Genomic DNA, 15,520 nt, shown 5'->3' with positions numbered 1-15,520 from the left:
TATTGATTCAGTCTGCTACTAGTGACTGGCCTTTCCTTCCCTAACATTGAATAATTAGAATCAGAAAGTATTCTCCCAGCCACAGCATCTGATTGCTTTTCAGACTGAGTCGCCTGTTTTGCCTTCTAAAATGATCATCCTGTTGTAAATATTTATTGAACTTTGGGCAAGTCTTAGGTGATGGTGATACCTAGTATTTAAATTTAAAAAAATGGGATTTCTGGCATTAAGGGAATTCATCTTTAATGAAGAAACAAGCATGTAAGCAAACAGTAGTGATGCAACAAAATAATTGCTAAATAGAAGTATGTTCAATTGGAAGCTGAAGAGAAGGAGATTATAAGATTGCCTCTGGTCGTCAAGTAAGGCTTCATGACGGGAGAAGTATTTGTGCTAAATCTTAGATCAAGCAGGCATTTATGAGAGAGCACATGATCAAGTGAAACCTCCCCACCACAAATACAACTTGGTGGTATTTTTCTTACCTTAAAAAAACTCATGAGACTTCACTCCTCTTTTAGCTACCAATTTGTTTCTTGTCTTCTCTGTATAGACATCTTCTTGAAAATTATTCCTAGCTAGTTTTTTCTGATTTCTGTCTTCCCATTTTATGTTCAATCTACTCTGATCAGGCTCCTATTTCCTTTTATTCTACCAGATTTGCCTTTCAGTTTCATTAGTAGCGTCCATATTGCTAAATCCAGTGTTCCATTCTCAGTCTTCATGTTATTCGACCTATTTGCATCATTCAATACTCTCTCTTTCTGGAAATAGTTTTCTCATTTCACTTCCAAGACACCAATCTCTCATGGTTTGCTCCCTCCCTAACTTGTAACTCCTTCCAGGCTTCCTTTGCTTGTTCCTTCTTTTCTTCCTGAACTCTTAACTTTGGTGTGCCCCAGGGATCAATCCCTGAACATGCCCCCTCTATATCTACGCTTGTACCCTTGGCAGTCTGAACCAGACTTACAACTTTAAATGTCACATAGATTCTGATGACGTCCAAATACATATCTCCAATATAGCTATCTTCCCAGAATTCCAAATTTTTAAATTCACTTTATTGACTGTCAAATAAACATATCAAACTTAACATTGTCCAAGCTGAAATCTTAGTATATCTTTCTCCCATAACATCTTCTATCTATGGTTTTCTTTATCTCGGAAAATATCATCTTTATCTTTGCAATTTTCAAGCCAAAAACCTTATAGTCACGTTTTGACTCTTTTTTCCCCCCATCATACCCCAAATACAATCAGTAAGTTCTGCCTGGTATTTCAAAACATAACCAGAATCTGAATACTTTTCACCACCTCTACTGTTACCACCCTGTTCCTAGCCAACATTTTCTCTCTTCTAAATATTCTTCCCTCTTCCACCATTGACCATCTAGAGCAACATTGTCCAGTGAATATATAATGTGAGACACAAATGTCATTTAGAAGCCACACTAAAAAATTAAAAAGTAATAAATGAAAATAATTTTAATTGTATTTTTAATTAACTCAATTTAGTAAATATATTGTTTCACTATGTAACAATATAAAAATTATCAATGGGATTTTTACATACATTTTTTTACACTTTTTTATTGTGGTAACATCGGTCTATAACATTGTATAAATTTCAGGTGTACATCATTATATTTCAATTCCTGTGTAGAGTACATCATGTATACCACGCAACGACTAAGACTAATTACCTTCCATCACTGTACACGTGTGCCCTGTTACCTCTTACACCCTTCTCCCTCCACCCTTCTCCTCTAGTATCCACCAATCTAATCTCTGTATCTATGTGTTTGTTCATTGCTTTTATCTTTTATTTATGAGTGAGACTATCTGGTATTTGACTTTCTCTGTCTGAATTATTTTGCTTAGCATAATACCCTCAAGGTCCATCCATGTTGCTGTAACTTACAAGATTTCATCTTTTTATGGCTGAGCAGTATCCCATTGTGCATATATACCACATCTTCTTTATCCATTCATCCACTGATGTACACTTAAGTTATTTTCAAGTCTTGGCTATTGTGAATAATGCCACAGTGAACATAGGGTGCATATATATTTATGCATTCATGTTTTTGTGTTCTTTGGCTAAATACCCAGAAGTGAAATAGCTGGATCATTTGGAAGTTCGATTTTTAATTTTTTGAGGAATCTCCATACTGTTTTCCATAATGGCTGCACCAGTTTACATTCCCATACTAAGTTTTTTATATTCAGTGTGCATTTATTACCTACAGGACATCTGGATTTGGAGTAGCCACATTTCAAGTGCTCAATAGCCACTGTCTACCAAACTAGACAGTACAGTTCTAAAGTATGTATATATATTTTTAAATTCATGAACATGATTTTTTTTGCTAGGAAATATTAGCACTGAACTAACATCTGTTGCAAATCTTCCTCTCTCTTTTATTTTCCTCCCCAAAGCCCCAGTACATAGTTATATAATCTAGTTGTAAGTCTTTCTTGTTCTTCTATGAGATTCACCACCACAGCATGACTAATGACACATAAGTAGTGTCATTACTTGCCCAAGAACTGAACCTGGGCCATCAAAGTGAGCATACCAAACTTTAACCACTAGGCCATCAGGGCTGGCTCTAGAGTATATTTTTAACAAATTCCTTAAAACAAATCAGATCTGTTCAAAATGCTGCAGTGGTTTTTCATTCACAGGAGTAACACCAAAATCCTACCAATGGTCTGCAAGGCTCTATTGGATCCAGTCACTCAGTTACTTTTGTAATCTCATCTCCTACTACTTGCCCCTTCACTCAGTCTTCTCCAGTCATACAGGCATCCTCACAGTTTTGTGAGCAAGCCAGATATATTCACCTTGGTCCTTTGTACTATGTGTTCTCTTTGCCTGGGACGATCTCCCCCGACCCCCGTGTACATATACCTCACTAGCTCACTTCCTTCAAGCCTTTAGTAAATGTCACCTTCACATTGAACTCTTTCCTGACTACTATACTAAAATTCCAACTCCTTCCACCAACAATCCTAATCCCCTTCCCTCTGATATAGTTTGTGACAAACTGCATAATTTACTAGGCACACAAATTCCATAAAGGCAAGGATTTGGGTATGTTATGTACACTGTTGTATTCCTAGAGCTACAAAAGTGTCTGGTATGTGATAGAAGCTCAACTGGTTGTTGTTGAATGAATGAATAAAAGAATGAATGAATTAGTGAATGAATGAGAAAACTTGGCTTTATGGTGACACAAGTTCTGAACCAAATACTTGAGTTTTTTACTAGTTGCTTGTTTGAACTGGACATTTTAAAATCACTTTGAACTTAATACTTTTGTATAATTTTAGTGACCTGATATTTCCACTTGGCTTTTATACCAGGGCTCATATGTATTGTACCAAACTGCTGGTTTCTTGTTCCATTTGAGGATCCTCCCATCCATAGACTTGACTATGAACCAGCCATTTATTTCAGCTGTAGGTAAAAGGTATCCTTTTGGCAAACCTTATTTTTCTCAAGGTTATACCTCAACTAGTAACTTCATCTATCTAGTTGCAGTAAGTTAGAAAGTAAAGGTGGGTAGTAAAAAGCTAGTAAAATTCCAACATCTTTTTTCTTCCATTGTTTCGTGTTTAAGGACAAAGGAAAAATTTCAACTTCTAGGGAAAGGCTGTCCTTGAAAGACAATCTAGTCTCAGTTGAGTCAACAATAAGGAGCCAGTCTCTGAAATTATGAATATAGAGAATTGGTTTACTTTCAGTGAGACATGACCCAGATGCCGTAATAAATTACAGGAAAGGAAATTGATGTATAGAGTAAATGCTAGGAAAATTTAAAAAATGAGAGGAAAAACGGCAGGAGAAGATTAATTAAGTTTCTGGAAGTTTGTTATTTGTTCATTATTGGTATCTTAAATTATGCATAGATCTGCATTCTTCAGTGCTGATTTCTTTCATATTCTGTCTTGAGCTTTAACTTTTCTGAGTTGAAGTTTAAAGTCAAGTCATTTGAATTGAATATGGAGGTAAAATACATTTTCTCCATCTGAAATATATGAGAATCTTTACCCTGAAGGTCAAATTCTTCCTTTTTCTCACACTTTTATTTTTTCTTCTCCACCACCATGTTAATTTTAGTTAAAAATCCTAGTATCTTTAAAGACAAGGCATGCATAGAGGATGCAACAAAAGTCTACAAGGCTGGAACCAAGTCAATAATAATTGCTTCTTTCAGTCTGAACATCAAAAAACTTGGATAGATGGCCAGGCAAACTGCATGATCTATCATGGATCTACGGCCATTTTCAACTTCAAGAATGAAGTGGTTAGATTTCTCTTTGCAATATACATTTCATTTAATTTATTGAGTAGCTACTATATGATAGGTGTACTTCAATGGTGTGATACATCAGTCAACAAGACAGTCAACGATGTTTGCCTTTATGGAGCTTATTTCCCAAAGGAAGAGAAAGAGAATGAAAAATAATCATAATGAATATATAAATCAAAGAGGATATCAGAAGTTAGTAAATTTTATGCAAAAATATATATACAAATTAGAGAATGTTATAAGTGTTCCGAATGGGTAGGCTGAACGTAAGATAGTCTTATCTTACTGAGTTGATGACACTTGAGCAAAAATGTATGGTAGATGAGGGAGTTAGTTAAGGGATTATCTGGGAGTTAGGCTTCTCAAGAAGAGAAAACACTAGAAAATGAAACTTAAGGTAGGTATATACCTGGAACATTCAAGGAACAGAAAAGTGGCAGCCAGTCAATGTGCCTAGAAAGAGGGAGTGAGTGAGGGATGTGGATCATTAGGGTTTTGTAGGCTATGGTAAAGGCTTTAGTTTTTCCTCCAAGTAAAATAAGGAGATATCACAGAATTATGAGCAAAAGTGTGACATGATCTGGCTTAGGTTTTTAAAAGAATTTTCTTTGCTGTGATGGGCCAGTGAGTGGTAAATATAAGAGCAGAGAGTCATGTTACAAGGCTGCTGCAATATCCCTAGCAAAAGAATAACAGGCTCTAAAAGGACCATAGCATTGGAGATAGTGAAAATGAGAAAACCGGGAGAGATCCAGTACAGCACTCTGTATCTTGTAAAAGAAATCTTCGCTGCACTATCTGAGGTCCTCTTCATACTGGATTGGAGTGAAAAATTACAATGCAAGCAAAGTCTGAATGTGGGCAAATGGAAATGCATAGGACAACTGGGAAGCCTTAATAACGTTTATTTATTATTAAATGTGTTAAGCAGGGTAAGTATTCTGAGACTATAATCAGCTACCTTCACAGTTTCCTCCACATCATCTCCCAAAAACGACCTCAACAAACAGATGCCAAAGAGAACCTTCAGACAAATATATGGTCTTTAGTGAGGGTTTGGCATCGAATATCAATATTTACTTCTATATGGTGAGTTGGACTGCACTGCATATAAGCAGCAAGTGTCCCTTTTGTCCTAGACTAAATGAAAGGCTAATTTGATCCTTGTTTCTTTCTACTCAAGACTTTGCCTTTTGTTTCTTTGTTGTTGCTGTGGACTCTCATTGACAGGGAAGACTTAGAACATTACTGAAACCTACACTTGCCACACCCACTGGTGGCCTAAAATGGAAGAGAATAAGTGAGAAAGAGAAAATGTTTAACCCAGTTGACCTTTACTTAAATTTCTAGAACTTCTGTATGTTCCTGAGCTTGAAGAACTGATTGTACCCTTAGACTACATTTTCGTTCTTGAAACATTTTACATTGTCCCCAACTTCAGGGAGGAGAAATGAATAAGAAGGATATTGACTTCCCCATAGAGGGGGTAACTAGCTACAACTTATTGAGCACTTACTATAGATAGGTACTGTACTGGTTCTGTGGCATTCTGTGCTGGATATTATACGAAGTATATGACATGATAAAGGAGTTTCTAAATTTAGAGAAACTTCTCCTGTCATGATTTCATTCATATCCAGTTTGGTGTGAAAATACACACACAATGATTTGAAGGCAATAATACAGCCAATAATTATGTTTTCAACTTCGAAAAATGTAAGAAAAAGTGGCCATAAATTAAACTTTCTGACAATGAAAACTAATACTTATAGCATTTTCTTAAGAAAAAATATTGGCAGCTTAACACTATACTATATATTATACATAGTCCCACCAAAAAAAAAAAAAAGATGAGATGAAGTAAGACAGCTATAAGTAGGTTAAAGTTGGTGTATTAGTTGCCAGAGCTACTGGACAACACCACAGACTAGATAACCTAAACAACAATTCTTGAGACTAGAAGTCCAAGATCAAGGTGTTAGCAGCGTTGATTTCTTCTGAGGTCTCTCTCCTTGGCTTGTAGATGGCCACTTTCTTCCTGTATATTCACACAGTCTTCCCTCTGTGCACATGCCTATCTGTATCCAAGTTTCTCCTTCTTATGAGAACACCAGTTGTAGCAGATTAAGGCCCACCCTAAAGACGTCATTTTAACTTAATCATCTCTTTAAACATCTCAACTCCTAATACAGTTACATTCTGAGCTGCTAGGAGTTAGATCTTCAACTTATGAATTCAGTCCACAATTCAGCCCATGACAGTTTCGTAAATTCTCAGTTGTCACTAGGGAATGCATAGGCACATAAATACACATATTTTGGAAACAGGCAGGATAAAAATTTGAAGATACTCTAGAAGTTAGGAAAGTGTAAACCAGTGCTACAAAGTTTCCCAAAAAAGTGCTGAAATCATTTAATTTCAGAAATTATATACCAGAATTTATGATGACTCACCATTGTATTTTTCTTTTCCTCATTTTGAATTTTATATGCTTATCCATGACCTAAAATAGGAATTTAGAAAATCTTTTCTAGATATTTTCTTTATGACCATTTACGTGTATAATAATATATCAAAGAATGCAAGCATACCTCATTTCATCGCACTTTGCTTTATTGCACTTCGCAGGCATTCTGTTTTTTACAAATTAAAGGTTTGTGGCAACCTTTCATTGAGCAAGTCTATCAGCACCATTTTTCCAACAACAGTTGTTCACTTCATGTCTCTATTACATTTTGGTAATTCTTGCAGTATTTCAAAGTTTTCATTATTATTATATTTGTTATGGTGGTCTGTGTTCAGTGATGTTTGATCTTACTATTGTAATTGTTGTGGGGTGCCACAAACCATGCCCATATAAGATGGTGAACTTAATTGACAAACGTTGTATGTGTTCTGACTGCTCGACCAACCAACCATCCCCCCATCTCTCTCCTTCTCCTCAGGCCTCCCTGTTTCCTGAGACACAACAATATTGAAATTAGGCCAATTAATAACCCTACAATAGCCTCCAAGTGTTCAAGTGAAAAGAAGAGTCAAACATCTCTCACTTTAAGTCAAATCTCAATGATTAAGCTTAGTGAGGAAGGCCTGCTGAAAGCCAAGAAAGGTGGAAAGCTAGGCCTCTTGTGCCAAATAATTAGCCAAGTTATGAATGCAAAGGACAAGTTCTGGAAGGAAATTAAAAGTGTTACTCCAGTGAACACACAAATGATAAGAAAATGAAACAGCCTTATTGCTGATATGGAGAAAGTTTTAGTGGCCTGGAAAGAAGATCAAACCAGCCACAACATTCCCTTAAGCCAAAGTCTAATAAATCAAGGCCCTAAATCTCTTTAATTCTATGAAGCCTGAGAGAGGTGTGGAAGCTGCAGAAGAAAAGTCTGAAGCTAGCAGAGATTAGTTCATAAGGTTTAAGGAAATAAGCCATCTCTGTAACATAAAAGTGCGAGATGAAGCAGCAAGTGGTGATATAGAAGCTGCAGTAAGTTATCCAGAAGATCTAGTTCAGATAATTAATGAAGGTGACTACATTAAACAACAGATTTTAAATGTAGATGAGACAGCCTTATATTGGAAGAAGATGCTACCTAAGATTTTTATAGCTACGCAGAAATCAATGCCTGGCTTCAAAGTTTCAAAGGAAAGGCTGACTCTTCTGTTAGGGGCTAATTCAGCTAGTAACTTTACGTTGAAGCCAATGCTCATTTACCATTCCAAAAATCCTAGGGCTTTTAAGAATTATGCTAAATCTACTCTTCCTGTGCTCTAAAAATGAGACAACAAGGCCTGGATGACAATACACTGTTTACAACATGGCTTACTGAATATTTTAAGCCCACCGTTGAGACCTACTGCTTAAAAGAAAGATTTCTTTCAAAATATTACTGCTCATTGAGAATAAACCTGGTAACCCAAGAGCTCTGATGAAGGTGTACAACAAGATTCATGTTGTTTTCAGGCCTGCTAGCACAACTTCCATTCTGCAGCCCATAGATCAAAGAGTAATTTTCTTTTAAGTCTCGTTATTTGAGAAATACATTTCATAAGGCTATCGCTGTCAGATAGTGATGGCTCTGATGGATCTGGGCAAAGTAAATTGAAAATCTTCTGGAAAGGATTCACCTTTCTATGTGCCATTAAGAACATTTGTGATCCATGGGAAGATGTCAAAATATTAGCATTAACAGGAATTTGGAAGAAGTTGATTCCAACCCCTACGGATGACTTCAGGAGGCTGAAGACTTCAGTGGAGGAAGTAACTGCAGATGTGGTGGAAATAGCAAGAGAACTAGAATTAGAAGTGGAGCCTGAAGATGTGACTGAATTGCTGCAATCTCATGATAAAACTTTAGCAGATGAGGAATTGCTTTTTATGAATGAGAAAAAGAGTGGTTTCTTGAGATGGACTCTACTCTCAGTGAAGATGGGAAAATTGGAGAAATAACAAGGATTTAGAATATGACATAAACTTAGTTGATAAAGCAGCAGCAGGGTTTGAGAGGATTGACTCCAATTTTGAAAAAATTTGGGGGGGGGGTCCGCCCCCGTGGCGCAGCTGTTAAGTATACACATTCTGCTTCAGCACCCAGGTTTGCTGGTTTGGATCCTGGTTGCGGACTTAGGCACCACTTGTCAAGTCATGCTGTGGCAAGTGTCCCACATAAAATAGAGGAAGACGGGCACGGATGTTAGCTCAGGGCCAGTCTTCCTCAGCAAAAAGAGGAGGCTTGGCAGCAGATGTTAGCTCAAAGCTAACCCTCCTCAAAAGAAAAAAAAGAGGAAGAAGTTCTACTGTGGATAAAATGCTGTCAAACAGCATCAATGCTACAGAGAAATCATTCACGAAAGGAATAGTCAATGGATGCAGCAAACTTTATCGTTGTCTTACTTTAAGAAATTTCCACAGCCGCCCAACCTTCAGCAACCACCGCAGTGCTCAGTCAGCAGCCATCAACATCAAGGCAAGACCCACCACCAGCAAAAAGATTACAACTCATTGAAGGCTCCAATGATTGTTAGCATTTTTTAGCAATAAAGCATTTTTTGATTCAAGCATGTACATTATTTTTTAGACATAGTGTTATTGCACACTTAATAAACTACAGTATAATGTAAACATAACTTTTATATTCACTGGAAAACCAGATAATTCATGTGAGTCATTTTATTGTGGTGTCTAGAACTGAACCCACAAAATCTCTGAGGTATGACTGTACCTATCTTACTGTGGTGAAAGCTGCAAAGAGTGGGTGAGTAAACGTCTATTTCAGCCTTAAATAAACCAACTTTTTTCATATGATAAGGATTGTTAATGAAATGTCATTTATACTCTTCCTTCATGTAATCTTTATATGGCTAAATAAATTCATTTATTAATATTTATTCTAAATTATAAAAGAAAGAATCCAATCCTTCACAAAATAATTTACAATGTTTACTACACTATAAAGCAGTATAAAGGTCTAGGACTCTCTTTGTTGCTATGACAGTGAAGTTCCCTGTGTCCTTTTCTTCTCACCGCCACAATCTGACATAAAGTACGGAGACTGATAAGAGGGGAGAAGCAGCTTATTTCTCTCCCTCTACTCCTTCCACATTGCACATTTTGAAACGTGGCCACCAAAGTTTACACTTGATATTGTAGGTTATGCTTAGTTATTTTTCATGAGGTTCAGGAAATAAAGAATTAATATCTTTGTTTTGTCCCACGTTCAATATTGAAGGAAGTGGAAAGCGTGACTCTTTTTAAAGAAAGGCATAAGTAGTGCTAACTGTGATGATGCAAGAAAATATATATGCAGTGGAAAAGGCCTTTGTCCCTAGATAAAGAGCTCCCCTAGACAGGAAATAAAGAAAAAAAACTATATTTTTATGCATTATAAATTCATTTTCCTTCCAATCAAACATGTTTTAAGTTGATTGATGAAATTTTAAATGATTTTTATCTTTATTTAAAAGCTTATCGAGGAGACCAATAAACTAAACTGAGTCTTTACATGCTGTTGCTAGGCAACATAAGCTGGTGCATCTAAGCTTATGGGTGTAATGATGGTCTTGGTCATAACTGATTCGTCAGCATGCCTCAGTGGAACAGATTGAAGAGTAAAGGGAAGGGAGTGAAAGATTCCTCTACTTATCTGAAATTCAATTAAATCTGCCTAAAAGAGATAAAAGAGACAAAGCATGAGGTGAGCATTGAGTGTTCCACTCAGCCCTGAGTGATATGTGACTCATTTAGACTTTCAAAAGACGGCCCATGGGAGAAATATTCAGACATTGATTAGAGTTTCTTACTTTACATCACCATCAAAGATCAAATCCCCTAGAAACAAATTCATACTGAGCCATGTACAATTTTCTATGATTCCCTAGGTCTTTATTCAAGTTACTGAACTAAAGAATTACATGAAATGGATTCATTGTTGCTGAAACCAGTGAAGGGATGAAGCTTTGCTATGTGAGTCATGGTGTGCAGAATATGAGTATTTAGAGGTGGAGCAGAACATGAGGAAAAAGAGGCCTGGTGACTTAAGAAATCATGGAGATGTCTCTGTCCTCTCACACCGCTATGGGATTTAGATTACAGACAATATTTGAACAGGTGTCCGAGGGACAGAGGGAGAGGGTCAACACCTAGCTTTTGTTAAAAATTTCCACACATTTTAATATTTTACTTTAGCCTACCTTTATGTTCTACATTTTTATGTTTACAAACACAATGAGTTATTCTCTTTTGAGCATAAATTTATAACATGAACTCTGCTAAATATTTTCAACGCCTCAATGCTGGATATCTCATATCAGTTTTTCTTAAATAAATCAGCAAAGGAAAGCTTAGATTGTTTACCTAAGATTATATTAAATGGTAGAACTTCATTTTAACTCAGTTCTGTCTCATGCCTGTTGTAAACATTCAAACAATCTGGAAAATAGTATAGAAAAAAATAAAAGCCTGTACAGCCTCACCAGAAGCACATTTTGACAATACCTTTCTTTTCTTCTCTACAGAGACTGGGATTCAATAGTCTGTGAAATATATTAGCCGGTTGAACACAGCTTTGTTAAAACATGATTTACGTACTGTGCAAGAACAAAAAATCTCCTAAATTTTTCAGATCACTGTGCTATAAAGATAACCATTGTCAACAAAAGGAGGATGTGGAATGGGACTGGTGCGTTTTCACTAGGGGTCTCTGCAGTGGTGACTCACATTTCAAGAGTGCCACCTTGCATCTCCTAATGATGGAATTTCCATCAATTCATGCTCAGATTGAAATAATATTAAAAAGAGCCAGAGGGCTCAATGATGAAGATCTGATATATAAAGGAGGAGAGGAAGGAAGAGCAAAGAATGGGATAGGGGATGAAATTTAGGATCATGATAGACAAATGTTTGAACATTTTGAAAATTATGCTTTTTGAGACTAGGTGAGTATATCTCGTCCCCTTCCAATTGACAGCACCCAGAGTGAACCTATAAATTGTGTGTCAGATCAAAACACTATTCTATGGGTAATACTTCACCAGCTTCCTCCTTCACTTAGAATATTAGCCAAAATTAGCTTGCGGGAATGGAAAAACTAAAATTAGCTTGTTAACTATTTGACCTCATTTTCCACTATGCTCCTCTTCCAGACACTACTGGCTTTCTCACTCTTTCTGGAGTGTTCCAGGCATATTCTGGCTTTAGGATCTTCCCACCATCTACCAAGATGATGTTCCCCCATATGTCTACATGGCTCTCTTCCTCACCTCCTCCAACTTTACTCAAATCTCACCTTCTCAATGATGCCTATTCTGACTAACCTATTAAAATTGCAACTAACATTCCTACTCCTCAACATCACTAATCAACTTCAACCTGGCCTATCTTTTTTCCCCCATAATACTTATAACCTATTCAATTACCATATGGTTTATTTATTATTTTTAGGTTTTTTATCTGTTTAATCTTCCTAGAATGGAAATTCCATGAGGACAGGGATCTCTATTCATGGATATATCTAAAGCACCTAGAACAATATCCAGCACATATTAGATACTCTGTAAATGTTTGTTTAATAAAAGAATTGAGAGATGAATGTATGTATATATGCAATTCTAAAAGGCAGCAAGTGTGTATACGTGTGTGTGTTTATTTATATCTCTATATGTATTATTGGAGAATTAGAAGGACTAATCCTCTGCCTGATTTCCATGAAGAAAATTTTCCCCAAAAGACTCCCAGGAGAAGAGAGACTGATCTGAGTGAGTTTGGGTCAGGAATTGGGCCTGGCTGAGCTCCCTCTCACTTGCGATCCAATGCCCATGTGGAGCACATTCTATTTTGTTCCCCTATGCCTTTCCCTGGAAATAACCTGCAATCGTCCGGTGACACCAGTGACTAGGTGAGTAATCTGCCTTATCCTGAGGGGCATAACTGGGAAGCCCATTGTTCACGTGCGCTTATGACATATTATCCAAAATCAGCTTTTCAGTAATAAAGCTGACTTTTCTCTGATCTGTTTTTCCTGGTTCTGAACCCTAGCAGGAAAGAGGAGAATATAATTTTGGGGGTTTTGCAAAATCTTAACATGACAAGAGGGCTTTCCAAAAAAATCTCTTCACAAGTTCTTTCTCCAAACTCTCTCAACACTTTTATATTTTAAAAGTTGGAGAAGTGGAATAGGTTTTAATCTTACTCATTTCTTTTGAAAATCTGTATGGGTCATTTGCAATCTCCCTTTGGCCCTTCACATCTTTTGAAGTCTGGTGTGCAGTATGAGCTTTAATTTTCAGAGCTGTTAAAAATATACACACTCACACAGATACATTTATTTAAATTAGAAACATATATTCATATATTCAAAACCGCAAGCATACACCTGTTATATACACTCAAAATGCATACACATGGGAATGCATATATGCATATGCCATATATCTAGACGCACACTTCCATATTCACTAATATTTTCACACATATCTTTACAAATGTAAACACATATAAATATATGCATATAAAGTATACATATAAATACCCATGAAAATACACATAATCCAAAGAAAACTGGAGTGGCTATATTATTACCAAAGTAGACTTCAGAAGAATGTATATTACCATGGATAAAGATGTGCATTTCATAGTAATAAATGGGTCAATTCATCAAGAGAAGAAAACAATCATAATTGTGCATCTAAAAAGATAAATATAAAATACATGAAACAAAAACTTAACTAAAAGGAAAGTTAGAAAAACACAATTATATTTAGACATTTCAGGCCTTTCTCTCAGAAACTGATATAACAATTAGAGTAATTTATAGAACAAGAAGACTGAACAACACTATCAACCCGATTTAATCAATACTCATAGAACACTTAACCCAACAATAACTGAGTTCTTTTTTTTTGCAAGTTCACACAAAAAATTCAATACAGATCATATCCGGGACACAAAAGAAGATTAAATAAGTTTCAAACAATTAAAAAGAAAGTACTTCTCTGACCACGACAGAATGATCTAGAAATCTACAGCCATACAGTATCTGGAAAATCTCCAAATATTGAGAATGTAAAAATACACTCCAAATTAACACATAGAAAAACCAAGAAATGATAAGGAAGATTACAAAGTATTTTGAATTGAATGAAAATGAAAACACAATATATTGTGTCCCACGATGGAGCTAAAGTAGCGCGTAGGAGGAAATGGATAGCAATAAACTGCTACTCTTAGAAAAGAATAAAAGTCACAAATTAATCTAGGCATCCCCATTAAAAAAGTATAAAAATTAGAGAAAGCTAAACCTAACATAAGAAAGAAAGAGGACTGAAGGAAATGCAAAAACAAATCAATGAAATAGAAAAAGAGAAGATGAGTGTAAACAATACCTGGTCCTTTGGAAAGATCAATAAAATGGGTAAATATCTATCCAGATTGATCAGCAAACTAGGAATAGAGAAGAACCTTCTCAAGTTCATAAGCAGCATCTACAAAACATTACACTTATCATATTTTATGAGGGAAGATAATGTTTTCCTCCTAAGACTGGAAACATTGCAAGAATAGGCAATCTTCCCCTTCTATTCAGCACTTATGGTAGGTTCTAGCCAGTAAAATAAGGCAAGAAAAGAAACAAAAGGAATACTAATTCGAAAAATAAAACAGCTTTTATTCACAGATGGTGTAAACACTTATGCATAAAATCCGAAGGAATCTACAAAATAGGTAATAGAAGTACTGAGTGATTAGTTTGGCAAAGTTTCAGGATATAAAGTCACTATATACAAGTTGATTGCATTTCTATTTCTTAACAACAGACAACTGAAAATTGAAATGAAATATATAATACAATTTTCACTGATATGAAAAATACAAAATACCTAGGGATATAATGAACAACACGTGCAAAACTTGCACACTAAAATTGCTTGAGTACAAATTAAAGGAGGCCTAAATAAATGCGGGAAAAACAATGCTCAAAGATGAAGACAAAATGTTATTAAAATATCAATTTTCCTCAAATTAAACTATAGCTTCAATGTAATCTGAATAAAAATCCTGGCAGTCTTATTTGGAAATTAATAAGCAGATTTCAAAACTTATAAGAATATGAAAATGACTCAGAATAGTAAAAAAATGTATATCTTGAACAGAAGATAACATAGTTGAAGGATTTATAACATGTGATTTCGGGATCTAATATAAAGCTATAGTAATCAGGATCATGTGACATCAGCATAAATACAGAAAATATGTCAATGAAACAAAATAGAATCAAGAAATAGTTCCAGACATAGACCCTCAGATTTTCAACAAAAGTAACTAGGTAATCAAAAAGGAAAGAAAAGTCTTTTCAGCAAATGGTCCTGGAACAATTGAATGTTCATATTAAAAAAAATGAACCCCATTATTTACGCTATATCACGTGCAAAACTTTTCTCAAAGTGAATCAAAAACCTAAATATGAGCTAAAACTATACAATGTCTAGGGAAAAAAAACAGAAGGGGAAATCATTGAGACCTTGAGTTAGGCAAAGATTTTATGGAGAAGTCACATAATTTATAAACCATGGAAAGAAAAAGTGATAAATTTGACTTTATTAAAATGAAATACTTTTGATATCCCAAACAAACTGTGAGGAAAATTAAAAGTTAAGCCACAAACTCAGAGGAAACACTTCCAGAACATATAAGGATGAGAGATTTGTATCCA

The sequence above is a fragment of the Equus asinus genome, chromosome 22 (assembly GCF_041296235.1).
Source record: "Equus asinus isolate D_3611 breed Donkey chromosome 22, EquAss-T2T_v2, whole genome shotgun sequence".
NCBI lineage: Eukaryota > Metazoa > Chordata > Mammalia > Perissodactyla > Equidae > Equus > Equus asinus.
Note: the sequence above shows the minus strand (reverse complement) of the source record.